The 16,535-nt window shown below is 36.6% G+C and overlaps 1 protein-coding gene across 1 annotated transcript in view; it reads right to left on the bottom strand.

The window, feature by feature from the left end:
• LOC136878592 (bone morphogenetic protein 1) overlaps window positions 1-16,535 on the bottom strand; it is a 148,284-nt gene that overhangs the window by 67,841 nt on the left and 63,908 nt on the right. The window lies entirely within an intron of this gene.

The raw sequence follows: 16,535 nt of genomic DNA, 5'->3' as shown, positions 1-16,535 counted from the left end.
CGAAAACTAATTGCACGAAACAATTTCGGCTTATAGTAATCCAACCCACCTACATTATTTGTGTTTCCAATTTCATACATTTTCTGTCATGAGAAAGCTTTACTTCGTTGAAGAAATGGGAAAATAGGAAAATAGGAAAAACAAAGAAATTTCCTTAGACCTACCAGGCTGCTCTAAAGAAAGCTAACACGTGTTCGGTCTCAATATTTTTGTGAACTTAGACAACGGATTTCACCGAAAACCCTTTCCTCCTGTGACAGGTGTAAGTGAGGTTGTGGTAATTGCGAACGAGAGAGGAAGTACACAACTATAATGTAACCATTGCTATGTTGACAAGTTTCTTCCAACATACGAGAAAAGAATGTGTAACGCATATATGTCCAGCGCTTGTACCGTTGCTCTATGGGGTCAGTATGAAGTGAGATGAATTTTCGTAGTGAGTTTTTACGACCCGATATCCTTCCTTACGTCAAGCTCATCAGAGGAGTTAACGAGATTAAGTGATTGACATAATACGAAGGTTAGAACTTAAATAGTGGCAGCTATTTATTTACAAAAGATACAAAAAAGTTACATATTAGCAACCTTTACTGTCCTTCAATATAGTCACCAGCGTTGTGTATAACCCGTTGCCAGCGATGTGGAAGTCGTAGTATACCTTTAGCAGAGCCTGTTCTGTTGATGGTGCGAATGGAGCGGTCTAGTGCCTGTCGAATCTCTGCAACAGTTCTGAAGCGAATGCTCACGAATCGTCTGGTTTCGATCACTGTCCAGGAACGTGGCAAGAGCACGCACTTCTTCTTCATTCGTAGGACGACCTGCCCGATGAATATCCGCCACAGTTTGCCGACCATCGTTGAAGCATTTACCCAACGTGTCATTGCTCTGTAAGGCAATGCAGATTCCCCGCAAGCCTCTTGAAGACCTTGATGACACTGTCGTGCTGTACGATCTCTGGCACATTCAATCTTGACCCAAATCCGTTGTTCCTGTTTGTAAAACATAGTGACAACATTACGTTAGACCGCTAGCTCACACGTGACTGTGTTTCTCTCGCTTGTGTGCACGCAGATGATGTGGGAAGGGCGAGTCCATTTGCTCTGAGGTAAGGTAGGTATGTAACCAACGTGTGCTATCAGCCACAACATTAGATTCCACAGCAGTGTTGCCACTGTTTAAGTTCCAACCCTCGTACATGATAGGGAGGGGGTGAAACCCGATGCTGGCTCATAGCCTACTCCTGCCGAGTAGCACCAAGGAGTCTACTAAGACTTAACAACTCCATCCGACGGACGAATCACCATCAACTGCGATATGTGCCCGCACTCCATATGAACACTGTGGAGGGGTTCGGAGATGAATTCAGGCTTTTGGTTCGCAGTCTAGCGACAAGAAAAGAATATAGCATAAACGATACAAAAAGCATGATTTAAAGAAAAATAACGTCAAACACGTGCTTTCTTAAATGCTTCATTGATGGCAGGGCACGCGACTGTGTGACCTAAGGATAGAACCGTACCAGGGTAACGTAGAGGAGTCTTATTATTTCCTCGACAGAGATACCAATGTTATTTTCTATCTATACAAAACTCTGTCATTGACAGCGATATTGAGGAAAAGTGAATGTTTCAACTGCTGAAATTGGTACAAGTTATAGACTGTCATGTCTTCCTTACAATAAAAACACTATGAACCTCTCACGACTACGAATTTTATACTTTTTTTAAAGAAAAATACCTTTCTATCAGCGAAGTCGTTTTCGCATATTCGCCAAGATGTCGTAAGTACACATTTATATCTATCGGCATGATGTCGAACTCCGTACATCCTGTCTTTCGTTGCCTTCCACAGATAAATTTCGTTCCCCCACTAGCAAACTAACAAATGTGCAAATTGTCAAAACATTTGGAAAGCTGAACGAAGTTGTGATTACTCATGTCATATCAAATTTTTATATTTTATGATTGGTTTTATGTGTTAGCCATACAGAACGAGCTGCAGATGTGTGCCTTTGTCAGAGGGTATAAATTATATACATAATTAAATCTAGACCAAAACTTCAGTTCCAAAGGTTCCCTAGTTCATCATTTTCGCTAGTTTACCATAGTGGCGACGATTTAAGAGACTTAGGGACAGTTTCATCAACTACTGTTAAAAATCCGATAATGGAACCTTAATTAACACCTTGTTAGGATTTTAACATGGCTTTATAGAAATCGCGTTTCACAGAACGCTATAAGAAGCTCGTTAACTAACGCGGCGTTAACGTTAACGATCAAGTCAGCAGTGTGTAGCATTAACATTATACCGCACTTCTGAACGGTGCCGGGCATTATTTTATTCATTTGTCACCTTTCTCCTGTACTCTTTTTTTGTTGCGGAAGAAGAGGTTCCATTAGAAATACCTGTACGGCAACCTAAGAAAGAAGGGCAACATATGAAAGCAGTTTATTCGCAGAACGAGTTGGACCTGTCCAAGACCGGAGGTGGTATATTTATTCCAGCATTTACTGTAAATAGATTACTTCGAAGATTATTGCATTAATCGGCGACGAAGTTGAGCCTCTTTATAATGACGATTTGTGATGCAGAATTTCACAATATCAGAATTTTATTGACTGGACAGATCGTTAAAAACTACAGTAGCACAATCATATTAGAAATTAGGCATACCAAGTTATACATGGTGTAGGCTACGTTTGATTGTGCTCCCCCTTGCTTTGAATTTATATTTCATTAAAAAATGTAATGTTTGTTACATGTCATATGTTAAGGAGTATCAGTATAGTACCTATCTCTCTTCTATGAAATGATGCTTTGGTTTTAAAGCATTGTTATTGTGTGATATTTCTCTTTCGTATTACCATTCACATGTTTTTAAAATTAATTTTATTAACTGTACATATCATTAAAAACTACAGTAGCACAATCATATTAGAAATTAGGCCCAGCAGGTTATATATGGTGTAGGCTACATTGGATTATGATCCCCCTTCCTTTTAATTTATATTTCAATAGAAAATGTAAGGTTTGTGACATGTCAATAAGTTAACAATATATTAATATAAACGAAGAAATAGCTGCGTAAACCTCGATATGAGCACTGCTGAGATGTCTGGAATTTAATACAAACTTTTGACATGCATTCTAGTTATTTTAAATTATATAACACCACCTCCACTACCCTGCCGGCCAACATTCTGATGGTAGAGATATTCTCAACGAACGAGACTCGAACTGACTAAACACGGTGTCAGACCATATAGCCTTGACGTGTTATTGGGTGAGATATAACTTTTGCATTGCCATTCAGAGGTTTTAAAGCTGAATGTTTTTAACTGGACACATCGTTAATGACTACAGTAGTACAATCATATTAGAAATTAGGCCTACCAAGTTATACATGGTATAGACTACATTTGATTATGATCCTCCTTGCTTTGAATTAATATTTCAGTACAAAATGTAACGTTTGTTACATGTTAATAAGTTAATAATACCTATCTACATCTTCTATGAAATGACGCTTTCGTTTTAAAAGCTTCTTGTTATTGGGTGAGATATGCCTTTTGTATTACCATTTAGAGATTTTTAAGCTGAATTTTATTAACTGAACACATCATTAATAACTACAGTAGCAAAATAATATTGGAAATTAGGCCTACCAAGTTATACATGGTGTGGGCTGCATTTTCTTATGCTCTCTATTCCTTTGAATTTATATTTCAACACAATGTTTCTTACATATGAATAAGTTAATGGGAAACTAGTTTAAGTACGCCTACCTATCTCTCTTCTGGAATTTAAAACACTGATATTTCCCGTAACGATGTGAATGACCACATTGCATAATGTCTCAGTGTAATCAGCGATTGGTGCATTAGAAACAGGGCTGAATTTCATCCTGTAGGCCTACGGTATTCTGACCTTACTTCTATCTCTTCGTACACTTTCCTCGTGACAGGTTTAGATAAACTATATTTCTCCAAAAATTGAATTTCCGTTAGTTCAAGAATGACACTTCTTCTCCGTGAAACTGGCTGTCTTTCAGCATTCTGAAGGTAATCTACAGAGCACCAAACACAAAATCTCTTCCAGACATTTTTTTAAATACGAAGTAAGCAGCTTAACGGGGCTAGAGTGCTACGTTAAATTAAGAGAGAGTTTTTAACGGCGAGTTTATGTACTAGTTAAGTCATAAAGAGCCATTCTGTTAACTATCCCGTTAAATCAGTTTAACGTGACGTTAAATCCTTAAGGGAGTTTGATGAAATCGGTCCTTAAACAGGTACCAGTTACGGGTTACAAGAAAATGACCACCATACCTGAACTGTTCAGTGAAAAGTACTATCCTCCAGTGAAATAAATGAACCTCTTTTTCCATTCTAGGGTTTATCTCTATCGATAAGCCCGCGGTAGATCAGCGCACTGGGTGGCCATGATCGTTAACAAGTCAAGGCTATATGGTCTGACACCGTGTCTAGCCGGTTCGAGTCTCGTTCGTTTTTTTTAATTTTTTTTAATTTACATTTTGCATTTGGTCCGTAAGACCATGCTGCCAGCTCTGTACATTTAGGAAACAGGAAAGTCAAAGAGCAACATCTTTACAACATGGACCGTTCATGGCATTGTGACTAATTGGTGATGGAAAGCTACGGTACGGGAACTTTGGTTGGATGAGAACAGTTTAACTACAGACTACAGAACAAACATTGTGGCTACTCCGACCACTACTCTTTTACTTACATCTCCTTCACACAATATACATAACATTTGTTTGAGCGCCAGTTGCTTTTTTAAGAAAAACAACAAAATTCGGTAGAGCATACCTCTTATATCAATTATCTCAAGGCGTGAGGTGATAAACTCACATATCTGGCAATATACACGGATATGGATCAGGAAAATATTAAATTACTGTTGCATTTCCACAATTGAGGATTGTACATGGAACTGGAATCACTTATTATAATTAAAAATAAAACTGAGTTTATGACTAAATTTACGTCACAATGAACAATCATTTACGTCTTTTAATTTAACAAAAGAATTATATCGTGAGATTTGCGGTACAAAGAAAAGGAAAATTTAATCTAAACAAAAAAAGCTATTGGCATGAACTTGAAGTGAGATGTGATATCGCCGCTGATTACACTCTTCTTCATGTTATGAATGCATAACATGTCTGATGCTTTAATTACCTGTTGTCTGCATACACCGCTGTTGAACTTGAAATTCTTGGGAAAACCTGTGAGCTGAAGTCGGGAGCCGTCTGTTGTAGTCTTCTTATATAACAAGGAATTGGCCTACATTCCATGTACGCGTGTAGGGAGCTCCAATGTAATTACGTCCACTCAATATATTATAAGAGATTTGAAAATATTATGGAGACATCTTGTGAAGTCCATCCTCACAAGATGATGATGTTTCTTTATCAGCATAGTACCCGTCTCTGCTCGGATACAAGCACCACTTGTAGACCTCCTCGATTATTACCGGACCTCTTGAAAACACAACTCTTAGCTCTTACCATCACACTAAGACCACTTCTTCCATTTGATACCTCTGACTGTAACATATGATCTGCACGATATCAACTGCTTATGAACTGAGTAAGAACAGAATACCTCTCCCCACCGTCGCCTTGACTTTATATAACCTCGCGATGACGACTCATCTCCCCACTCACTGTTCATCCCTTCCACTTCCACATACAGTAGCTGGCGAATACTGACACTTGGTCGCAATCACGTGTCCACGCACTGATGTCATCAGTCACGCGCTGTCTAAGCGTACCCAAGCGGTCCAAGAATGACTATACCGAATGCGTCACCGGGAAATCTCCTTGTACACAACATTCCCAGTTAAACATAGCCTCGATTGCAAAATACTATGCCAGCTCATCTAGCCAAAGTTACAAGCCACAGCATGACAATATGAAACCAACAAATCTCACTTACTACAATACAGAATAATTACAAACATATTCACTTAACCTATGATTAAATACAATAATATACGCGATACCTAATTATTACAGTCTAAATGATGAGAAACAGAATATATAAAATCTAATGAATCAGGTTAATAATAATAATAATAATAATAATAATAATAATAATAATAATAATAATAATAATAATAAATACAGAATGGAGTCTGTAACCCTGTTGTACGGTTACAGAACGCCTCCCTCATGAAATAATCGATTAAATGAATCGATTGATTCATGAAATATCTACACAATCACCTGAAATCGAGTACACCATAGATACATGTATAAAAATGCCCTTTACAAATTTGGGTACATAGTATCATCCATCTGGATGTTCGTTGTTACACATATAAAACATTTATCAATTATCATTTTCACTTTGATTATACAGTATTATTTATATACAGATTACATTTCTTTCTCACTTCTGTCGTTTCAAACGTTCATTGAGTGTTCAAAAGCAGTTCTCGAAGACATTTCATTATATACACTTTCTCCAAGCACTGGAGTTTATTGCACTGCCGTGCTTCACTTATTATCACAACACACGCTAATTTCACTGAAGTCCTGTTCGCAATGCCAGCTTCATAAAACATGGTGAATTAACATAATAATGAAAATTAATCAACAAACTCACATGATATATTTCTTAAGATTTCTTATATTGTATGTGCCTACAATATTTCCTTCCTTGTCTTCTAATGAATAAGCACATTTCCCAATCCGTTTCACTACGGTGAAGTATCCCTGATATAACAAGAAAAACTTAGAAAATTGACCAGCTTCTGCTGATGACGGGAGTGGCACTCTGAGTAAAACCTTGTCACCAAGTTCAAATTCATCCAATGTAGTCTTTCAAAAATTATCATGCACAATCTTACCGTGTTATCCTTATTAGGTAAAATAACAAGTGGATTCAAATTAGGACTACATGATGGTTCAATTATATTATAATCTAGCATAATGTCAATTTGCTCTTCAACAGCGCTAGCGTATTTTAACGGAATGGGATATTTCGGTCCTACAAAAGTTGAGTTATCAATAACATTAAATTTGTGTTCGTAAAGATGTGTTCTACCAGGCCGATCGCTAAAAACATCACTATGTGATATCAATAATTCACACAATTCGTCCTTCTGACTTTCCGCTAAATTACATTTCTCCACTGTCTCATACAATTCATCTCTAGAATCTCTCTGTATGGACACATGGCAGACATCAATATTTTTCCTAATATTAGGAATTTCACAAGATCCTTCCGTACTAGAACACACTTTATTCGCACTAATTTCTGACAAAACATCATATGGTAAACTGACTTCCCTGCTACTCTTTCCCCAAATAAGATTGACATTACACAGATCAAAATTTAATTTAGCCTTGTGACACGTTAACCAGTCGGTACCTAAAATAACGGCATAAACTAAATTAGGCACTACTAAGCATGGTTGGAAAATACATTCTCCACTTATGCTAATGGGGACAGCTATTTGTTTATTCACTCTTTGAGACTTGTTTCCAACAGCTGTTACGATGAACGTATTCCTCACTGGAATTTCCGCTACCTCATACTTCTCTCTCAAAACTTCCTCATACAGCTTGGAATTTACACATGACTTCTCACTACCAGAGTCCAACAAAATCTTAACTTTTCTGCCCCATATCAGCAGTTCAATCGTCGGTGTAACAGTAACACTACTTAAATTATCCTCATTACATAATATAAGATCACTTAACAAATCTTGCCTTATATCTAAATTTAAATTACACTTATAAAATTTATTGTCTACGATTAAGTCGTCACTTAAAACATTTGAATTATTGCTACTTAGGTCACAATCATGTTCACTTACAACTATAGGCTGGTCGACATTAACATGCTTATCTACCTTATACGTGAACTCACCATTTACGGACTGTCTCAGTGACCTGTTTATACAGTCCGTTGCTCGTTTAAAGTACTTGGTTCGGTTACGACTTGTTGGTTACACACCTCAGTCGGCCTCCCCTGTTGCCTATTTCCTCTAGCGTCATTATTATTATTATTATTATGGCCTGTATTCTCTCGCCTCCCAGCTTCTGGTTGATTACCATAATCACGCCTCCCAGTCCTGAAATTTTCCGAACTATTTTGATAGTTTCTCTCCCTGTGGAAATTATTATTAGGTCTCTCCTGATATTCTCTTCTGTAGTTACGATTATTCATAGTCCTGTCCTGATTATTAGATTGGTTACCCCTTCCTTCTACATTCCTATTTAGTGTCCTATTATTATTCAAGCTACTACCTAAAGCATCAAAACTTTCCAACAAAATCTCCATTTCCTTAATAGTCTCCACTTTTTGCAAACAAACAGCTTCTCTTATTCTATCGGGATAGTGCTTAGCCATAAGTCTAACTATATCAGCCTCAGGTCCAATACATTCTAAATTTCTCCACACCAAAACATGAGCTAAAAAATATTCAGTCATTCTAACACCCTCGTTAGAATTATACCTGCCAAACATTACTCTCTCTCTCTCTCTACTCTGAACACCTTCACTCCAAAATTTAGCCATGAATTTTTTCTTAAATTCAGTTAGACTAGACATCGAGCTTTTATATACTTGAAACCAAGACTTAGTCTCTCCTACGAAAGCATTAGATAAGATCTCCAATACAGTTTCCCAGCTAATAATATTGTCTCTTAATTGAACAACAAATTTCTTCTCTACTACTCTCATAAATTCCATCGGGTTGAATTCTTTCCCAGAAAACTTAGGTAAATCATGATCTCTAGTGATTAAACCATTATTTACAATTATCTCACGTACATTCTTACTATCACGCACTTCTTGCTGGAGTACTCTCTGGCAACTCAGAAATTTTTCTTCCACTGTTTCCTCAGCCCTTTCTTGAATTTTTCTTAATTCCTCTTGCAACTTTTCTTCCGATTCTCTCACCTTCTGTGATAATGATTTTTGTTCACTCTCTAGATCACCTACTTCTCCAAGTTTTCTTTCCACATGTTCTACCCTACTAATACATTTCCTAGTTTCTTGCCCCACTGTATTGGTTATCTTTTCAAACCTTTCTTCTACTAACTCATTGATTTCTCCTTTATTAGACTCGATCTTGGCACCTAATTCATCAATCTTATGCCCTTGTTCGATGCATGTCTCACTAACTTGCTCTATTTCCGTATGGAGATTGCTCCGACCCAATTCCATCTCAGCTCTGATGTCACTACACTCCCTATTTACCTTACTTTCTAAATTATTAATTTGCTTACTTATTTCTAACACCTTATGATCTATCTTATTACTAACATCATCGATCTTCTTATTAATACTAATACCCTGAGCTTCAATTTTCTCACTAATGACCGCTTCAATTTTCTCACTCATAATATTATTCTGAGATTCAATTTTTTCACTAATAACCGTTTCAATTTTCTCACTCATAATAATATTCTGAGATTCAATTTTCTCACTAATGGCATTATTCTGCTCAGTCATTTTGGACATCAGCAAATTAAATAAACCCAGGTCAATCACCCCTTTACTTTGATCTTGCGTGACAGCGTTTTCCTCACTTTCTACTATTTTATGACTTTCAGCAGGTCCCACCTTAGTCACCAACTTCCTATTTATGTTACCACCTTGGATTTCCTTGGACACAATAACCTCAGCCTCATCACCTGACTGCATATTGCTATCCTTGTCCGTCTTCGGTTTCCTACTAATTTTTCGCGATCTCAAAGCTATTTCCCCTTGCACTTCCTTTGACATTACCCCTTAAATACAAACTTCAACAACATGATCTTCCTAACATCACTCGGTGAATTTAACATGTGCGTACTCATTAAAAGAACTGATCCATGTATATTGCCATTCAGAAACACTTTTTCTGAACCTTTCGAGTCCCACGTTGCTGGCGACACGTTGTGGCTCCTCCAACCACTACTCTTTTACTTACATCTCCTTCACACAATATACATAACATTTGTTTGAGCGCCAGTTGCTTTTTTAAGAAAAACAACAAAATTCGGTAGAGCATACCTCTTATATCAATTATCTCAAGGCGTGAGGTGATAAACTCACATATCTGGCAATATACACGGATATGGATCAGGAAAATATTAAATTACTGTTGCATTTCCACAATTGAGGATTGTACATGGAACTGGAATCACTTATTATAATTAAAAATAAAACTGAGTTTATGACTAAATTTACGTCACAATGAACAATCATTTACGTCTTTTAATTTAACAAAAGAATTATATCGTGAGATTTGCGGTACAAAGAAAAGGAAAATTTAATCTAAACAAAAAAAGCTATTGGCATGAACTTGAAGTGAGATGTGATATCGCCGCTGATTACACTCTTCTTCATGTTATGAATGCATAACATGTCTGATGCTTTAATTACCTGTTGTCTGCATACACCGCTGTTGAACTTGAAATTCTTGGGAAAACCTGTGAGCTGAAGTCGGGAGCCGTCTGTTGTAGTCTTCTTATATAACAAGGAATTGGCCTACATTCCATGTACGCGTGTAGGGAGCTCCAATGTAATTACGTCCACTCAATATATTATAAGAGATTTGAAAATATTATGGAGACATCTTGTGAAGTCCATCCTCACAAGATGATGATGTTTCTTTATCAGCATAGTACCCGTCTCTGCTCGGATACAAGCACCACTTGTAGACCTCCTCGATTATTACCGGACCTCTTGAAAACACAACTCTTAGCTCTTACCATCACACTAAGACCACTTCTTCCATTTGATACCTCTGACTGTAACATATGATCTGCACGATATCAACTGCTTATGAACTGAGTAAGAACAGAATACCTCTCCCCACCGTCGCCTTGACTTTATATAACCTCGCGATGACGACTCATCTCCCCACTCACTGTTCATCCCTTCCACTTCCACATACAGTAGCTGGCGAATACTGACACTTGGTCGCAATCACGTGTCCACGCACTGATGTCATCAGTCACGCGCTGTCTAAGCGTACCCAAGCGGTCCAAGAATGACTATACCGAATGCGTCACCGGGAAATCTCCTTGTACACAACATTCCCAGTTAAACATAGCCTCGATTGCAAAATACTATGCCAGCTCATCTAGCCAAAGTTACAAGCCACAGCATGACAATATGAAACCAACAAATCTCACTTACTACAATACAGAATAATTACAAACATATTCACTTAACCTATGATTAAATACAATAATATACGCGATACCTAATTATTACAGTCTAAATGATGAGAAACAGAATATATAAAATCTAATGAATCAGGTTAATAATAATAATAATAATAATAATAATAATAATAATAATAATAATAATAATAAATACAGAATGGAGTCTGTAACCCTGTTGTACGGTTACAACATATCACAGTGTGAAATTGGCTTCACTTAAAAATTTGGCTATTGCTTGATATATACGGATGTCATAGCTGCTGAACAACGACGAAACGGAGGTGGGAAGTGGAACTTTCAGTTGTATAAGCGTTTGATATAAATTGGTCACTTGTGGTTTGTATCTAGTGCATCCTAAAATTGTATGGTTGAGGTCTGCTTCTTGATTGGGGTCAGAGGGACAATTTGGGGAGTCTATGACTTTGAGTCTGAACAGATGACTGGGGTAAGATGTGTGTCCAAGTCGCATTCTGATAATTGATGTCATATGGCGGCGGGTGAGAGATAGTAGACTGAACCATGGTTTCTGTGGGATGTGTCTCTGGATAGCGGCGTAATGCTTGCCTTTGACGCGTTGAGTTGTTGCCCAGTATTTCGACCATTCTTTGTAAGCCTGTTTCTTGATGTGGCTTTGGAAGTCCGTGTATGGTAGGCGTAGTGCTTGGAACTGGCCTTCTGTAATGCTCTGCTTTGCCAGTTGGTCTACGGTAAGTCTCGTTCGTTGGAAATATCTCTACCATCAGAATGTTGGCCTGCAGGGTAGTGGAGGTGGTGGAATAGAATTTCTAATAACTAGAATGCGTGCCAAAAGTTTGGATTAAATTCCAGATATCTCCGTAGTGCTCATATGGGGTGAGAGCATATGACGCTGTTGATGGTGACTCGTTTTGTACAGTTGTACGTAGCTTTCTCAAGAGTACTCAGATCCTTAGACGTCAAATTACAACTTCAAACTACAAATGCGCTCAATATGGTTTGTAAGGAAATACTGCAACAGCTGTTTTGATTCCATTCGAATGCTGTATAAAACCTGGAAAGTGTAACTTTTATTCATAAGATATACTGTATTAATAGTCCATTTAATAATTCCAGTTACTTTATAGACTGTAATTTCAACTGTCGAAGACAAGTTTATGTACTGGTTATGTCATGTCTCATATATCCTACATAATGTAATTTTGGGCTCACAAGTATAAAACAGATTTGTAGTTAGTGAAAATATACAGAATATAACTACTAGAATTTTTTAATAACATCATATTTAACACCACTACAATTCTAATCAGTAGCCTACCCGTTTATTTTGAGATAAAGTTCAACTTTGCGGCTTATATTTTCAAAAATTTAACCACTAAATACTTAACAATCCTTTCATACAATGTATTAAAGATAAACATCAGTATGACACATACAAATATATGAATATTTATAAGAGATATTAATAGTCCATTTAAAATTTTCAGTTATTTTACAGATAGTAATTTCTACTGTCGAAGGCAGGCTTATGCACTACTTACGTGATAAATTCTCATATAACCTACATAATGTTATTTTGGGCTCACAAGTATAAAACAGACTTGAAGTCAGTGAAAGTCTACATGAAATTACTAACGAACCGTATTCTTGTTATTTGTTAGGCTATAACGTTTTCATTTCAATTTTTTGTTTAGACTATTATCATTATTATTGTAGCATTTTTATTTTAGATTCCATCGGGTGTTATTGTTTTCTTCACATTTTGAAATTGCTACAATTTTATCGCATATGTCCAATTTATGTCCTTTAAGTGAGGTTTGCTTGTTGGGACCTTCCACGAATAAATTTAATTAAAATGAACTGAGTCTAACACAACCGTCACTCGTCACTAATTCTCCCAGAAAAATAGGAGATGAAATTTGGCTTGTTCACTTAACTTGAAGGAACTAAGTACAAAAGAGTTACGGGATTCAACCCTGAACGGGAATGAGGTAGAATGGGATTCTTTGAATAGGTCTACTCAGCTATTTCTTCTCCATTTCCAGTACTGGTACAACGCAAAAATTCGACATGGATATGCATTACAAAGTACTTAAAAAACTAAGGATAAATTATTTCGGGAGTCAACCCGTAAGAGTATAAATATGGTGACATCCCTCAAACCCTAAACTGTAGATCTTCCCACAACCCGTGAGAGTACAGGACTGTGGATTTCTCTTAATTTTCGCCCGAAGAATGATGCTAATTATTGCAGAAACAAGCAGTCTTAAAAGGTAAAATCGGGATGCGTGTTATTATGTATAAAACATTCGTGTTCCTGTAAACCAGGTTGTTCTTATATACATATTAGAGTTCGTATGCGTGTTTTTTTTTCTTTCTAGGTTGCGATTATGCGATGTATTTTATTCTTCTCCGTGTTAATAGTAGTCAACATTATTCAAGTTAGTACATTCGTGGTTATTCGAGCCCCTTCAAATCAGCGCGATCCACTTCTTCAAATTGCTTTTCTATCTCATTCTAAGTTTCGAACATGTTGTAGAACTAAGTAGCTTTAAGCGGTATTCTGTTGTTTTACGGAATGTTCGACGAAATAAAGATATCAATCCGTTGAAATAAGCCGAACATGTGCTATGAAGATAAACGAACAAGGTAGTAACAGGTCAAGAAATAGTTTTCCCATTTCGATATATTTAACGCACTGAAATATGTGAGGTCGTGGCTGAGAAAGGAGAGAAGTGCAACGGACGAGACAGCATGTGAGAAACATGATTCTCGTTTTTCACACCAGTACTAGTCAATTTTGCGCTTGCTGAACTAATAAGGTGAGTACCTGTAAATATCCTTTTCTCACCTAAATACTCTGTATTATATTTTGCTTTGACCAGTTGTTAACCCACCAAGCTTTAGCCCTTTTCTGTTTCATTCTACACGAAGAAATTAGTGCTAGATTATCCCGTTGGTATACGGGCTTATGAAACCTTATTTCTAACCCAGCCTTCATAGATTTCCAATTCCTTGAAGAATTATAAGGCAAGGCAAGATAAGGTAAGGTAAGGTAAAGTACGAAAAAATGTTTTATTTATCCGGGGAATGTTAGGGATGTATTTCCTTTCGTATAGCCTTCTTAACCAGTCTTAATCTAATACACTATTACTATTATCAACTACATTTAAATAATGCGAATAATAATAATAATAATAATAATAATAATAATAATAATAATAATAATAATAATAATAATAATAATAAGGAATATATATATTAAAAAGTTTACTAAAACAGCTTTGGCACATCCGTCCGTCCGTTCTACTGGATTGAATTGTTTCATTTTTGTTTTATTCTCTTCGGAATTACGTGCCGGTGAATCATGGGATATTGATAGGTCTCTAAGTTCAGCCAACTTTGAGTAATTGTAAAATAAAATAATTAAATGATCACTGCAATAACTACAAGACAAGGCTTACCCTAACCTGCAATACATTTTGTAAGTTGCTAAGCGACGAATATTTTCATTAATATTGTGATACATGCGATTTTCGTCCTTAGTAATGTTATTGCATGTGGCTACGTTTGATTATTACCTATCAAACCTGGGAGTTTGTTCTGATTACGGAAGAATACTATTCTCTGCTAGATACTTTTTGATTCTCTAACCTTTCCCAGCTTCCTATTATGTTCAACAGATGGTATAGCGTTCCTAATAACTAAGATGCTGCTAAGAGAAAAGAAAGTCTACGTACAAACAGACCCCATCATGACATACGCCTTAGACATTATCTGGGAACACCTATCGAAAGGTAGCTGCACTAGAAAGAGTAAAATCCATGTATCTTTAAAAGAAAGTTCTCTGCGTCGCAAAAAGCGTCCTTCGGGATTAAGCTATGAGCTCACAAGCCCATAGAAGAACTGCGATTAAGAATACCATTGCCTTCTACGACACTTTGCCAAGCTTTTTTTTTTTTTTTTTGCTAGTTGCTTTACGTCGCACCGACACAGATAGGTCTTATGGCCCCAGCATTTGCCTGGTGTGAAAATGGGAAAACACAGGCTGCCGACAGTGGGGTTCGAACCTACTATCTCCCGAATACTGGATACTGGCCGCACTTAAGCGACTGCAGCTATCGAGCTCGGTTACTAAGCTTTAAATCAAGGACTACGGGATTAAAAAAAGGCAATAAATGGATAGATTTTTACCAAACAGACGGAATGATAACGTCAGAATGAATGAATCCTGACTACGAACTGCGGCGTACCACAATGCGATTCTTATGAAATGTTCGTAAAACCATTGAAGAAGGCAGGCAAAACAATACGACAATGGGAGGCATATCAAGGCGAGTTATGTGACCTATTTATAACTAATGCTGCGTACCAGCATGGATTCACTACTTAAGAGTAAACTTTATGAGTACGGTGGTCTATTACCGTAAATACTACAAACTTTAGATCACGATTTTACACAAAATATTTTAATTATAGACTATTACTTCTCTTGGAACTGTCGGGATAAAAATGTAATTTAAATCAATATAATTTAGAATTCTTGTAACATTACTAAAAGTAATAATATTAAGGATATAACCTAACTTTTCAGGGAAATTTTACTATTTAATTTTTAGGTGATCTAAAATAATTATTCCTAAGTTGGCAACGAAATGAACAGAGATTTCTAAGGTTAGATAATGTGTTGATGTTATTTTTTCGTGGTCCTCACAGCCCACATGGGTCTTCGCTATTATAACAAAACTAACGCTGAACACCACCAGGTATGCGAATAGTCCATTAAATCTCTTGTGGATTACGTTACTATTCCATTCAAATAACAAGAGTATGACGAGAAATGATCTTTAAATTAGATGTGCTAACAATAGAAGCTATTATTATGCTTTGTTGTAACTCTGTGGATATTGTGTACACAGATTGCACTATGTGTTACTCCTAAACACAACTAAGCAGCATAGACAATGTAATAATAATAATAATAATAATAATAATAATAATAATAATAATAATAATAATATACAGTACATCGCATAATTTGCAAGGTTATAAATCTCCAGAACCTCTAAACCAAAGGCCAGTACACTGACCTTTCAGCCAGGGAACAGGACAATTGTTAATATCTACTAATTCGTTGCATTATTACAATTATAGTCATATGAAAATAATGGGTAGGAAGAGCATTGTGAGATAGGACCTTTTGCTTGAACAGCGACGAAATATTAAGAAGAGGAGGAACACAATCGGATAAAGGAAAAGGGAAATGTTGACGAAGGGGAGACGATGAGGAGTTTTAAGGTTAGATTAAAAGTACTTGATTACTTTATGTTCCTTAGTATTTTTACATACGCACTTGCCAAATAGA

The sequence above is a fragment of the Anabrus simplex genome, chromosome 1 (assembly GCF_040414725.1).
Source record: "Anabrus simplex isolate iqAnaSimp1 chromosome 1, ASM4041472v1, whole genome shotgun sequence".
Lineage (NCBI taxonomy): Eukaryota > Metazoa > Arthropoda > Insecta > Orthoptera > Tettigoniidae > Anabrus > Anabrus simplex.
This window is presented reverse-complemented; position numbering and strand designations above follow the sequence as displayed.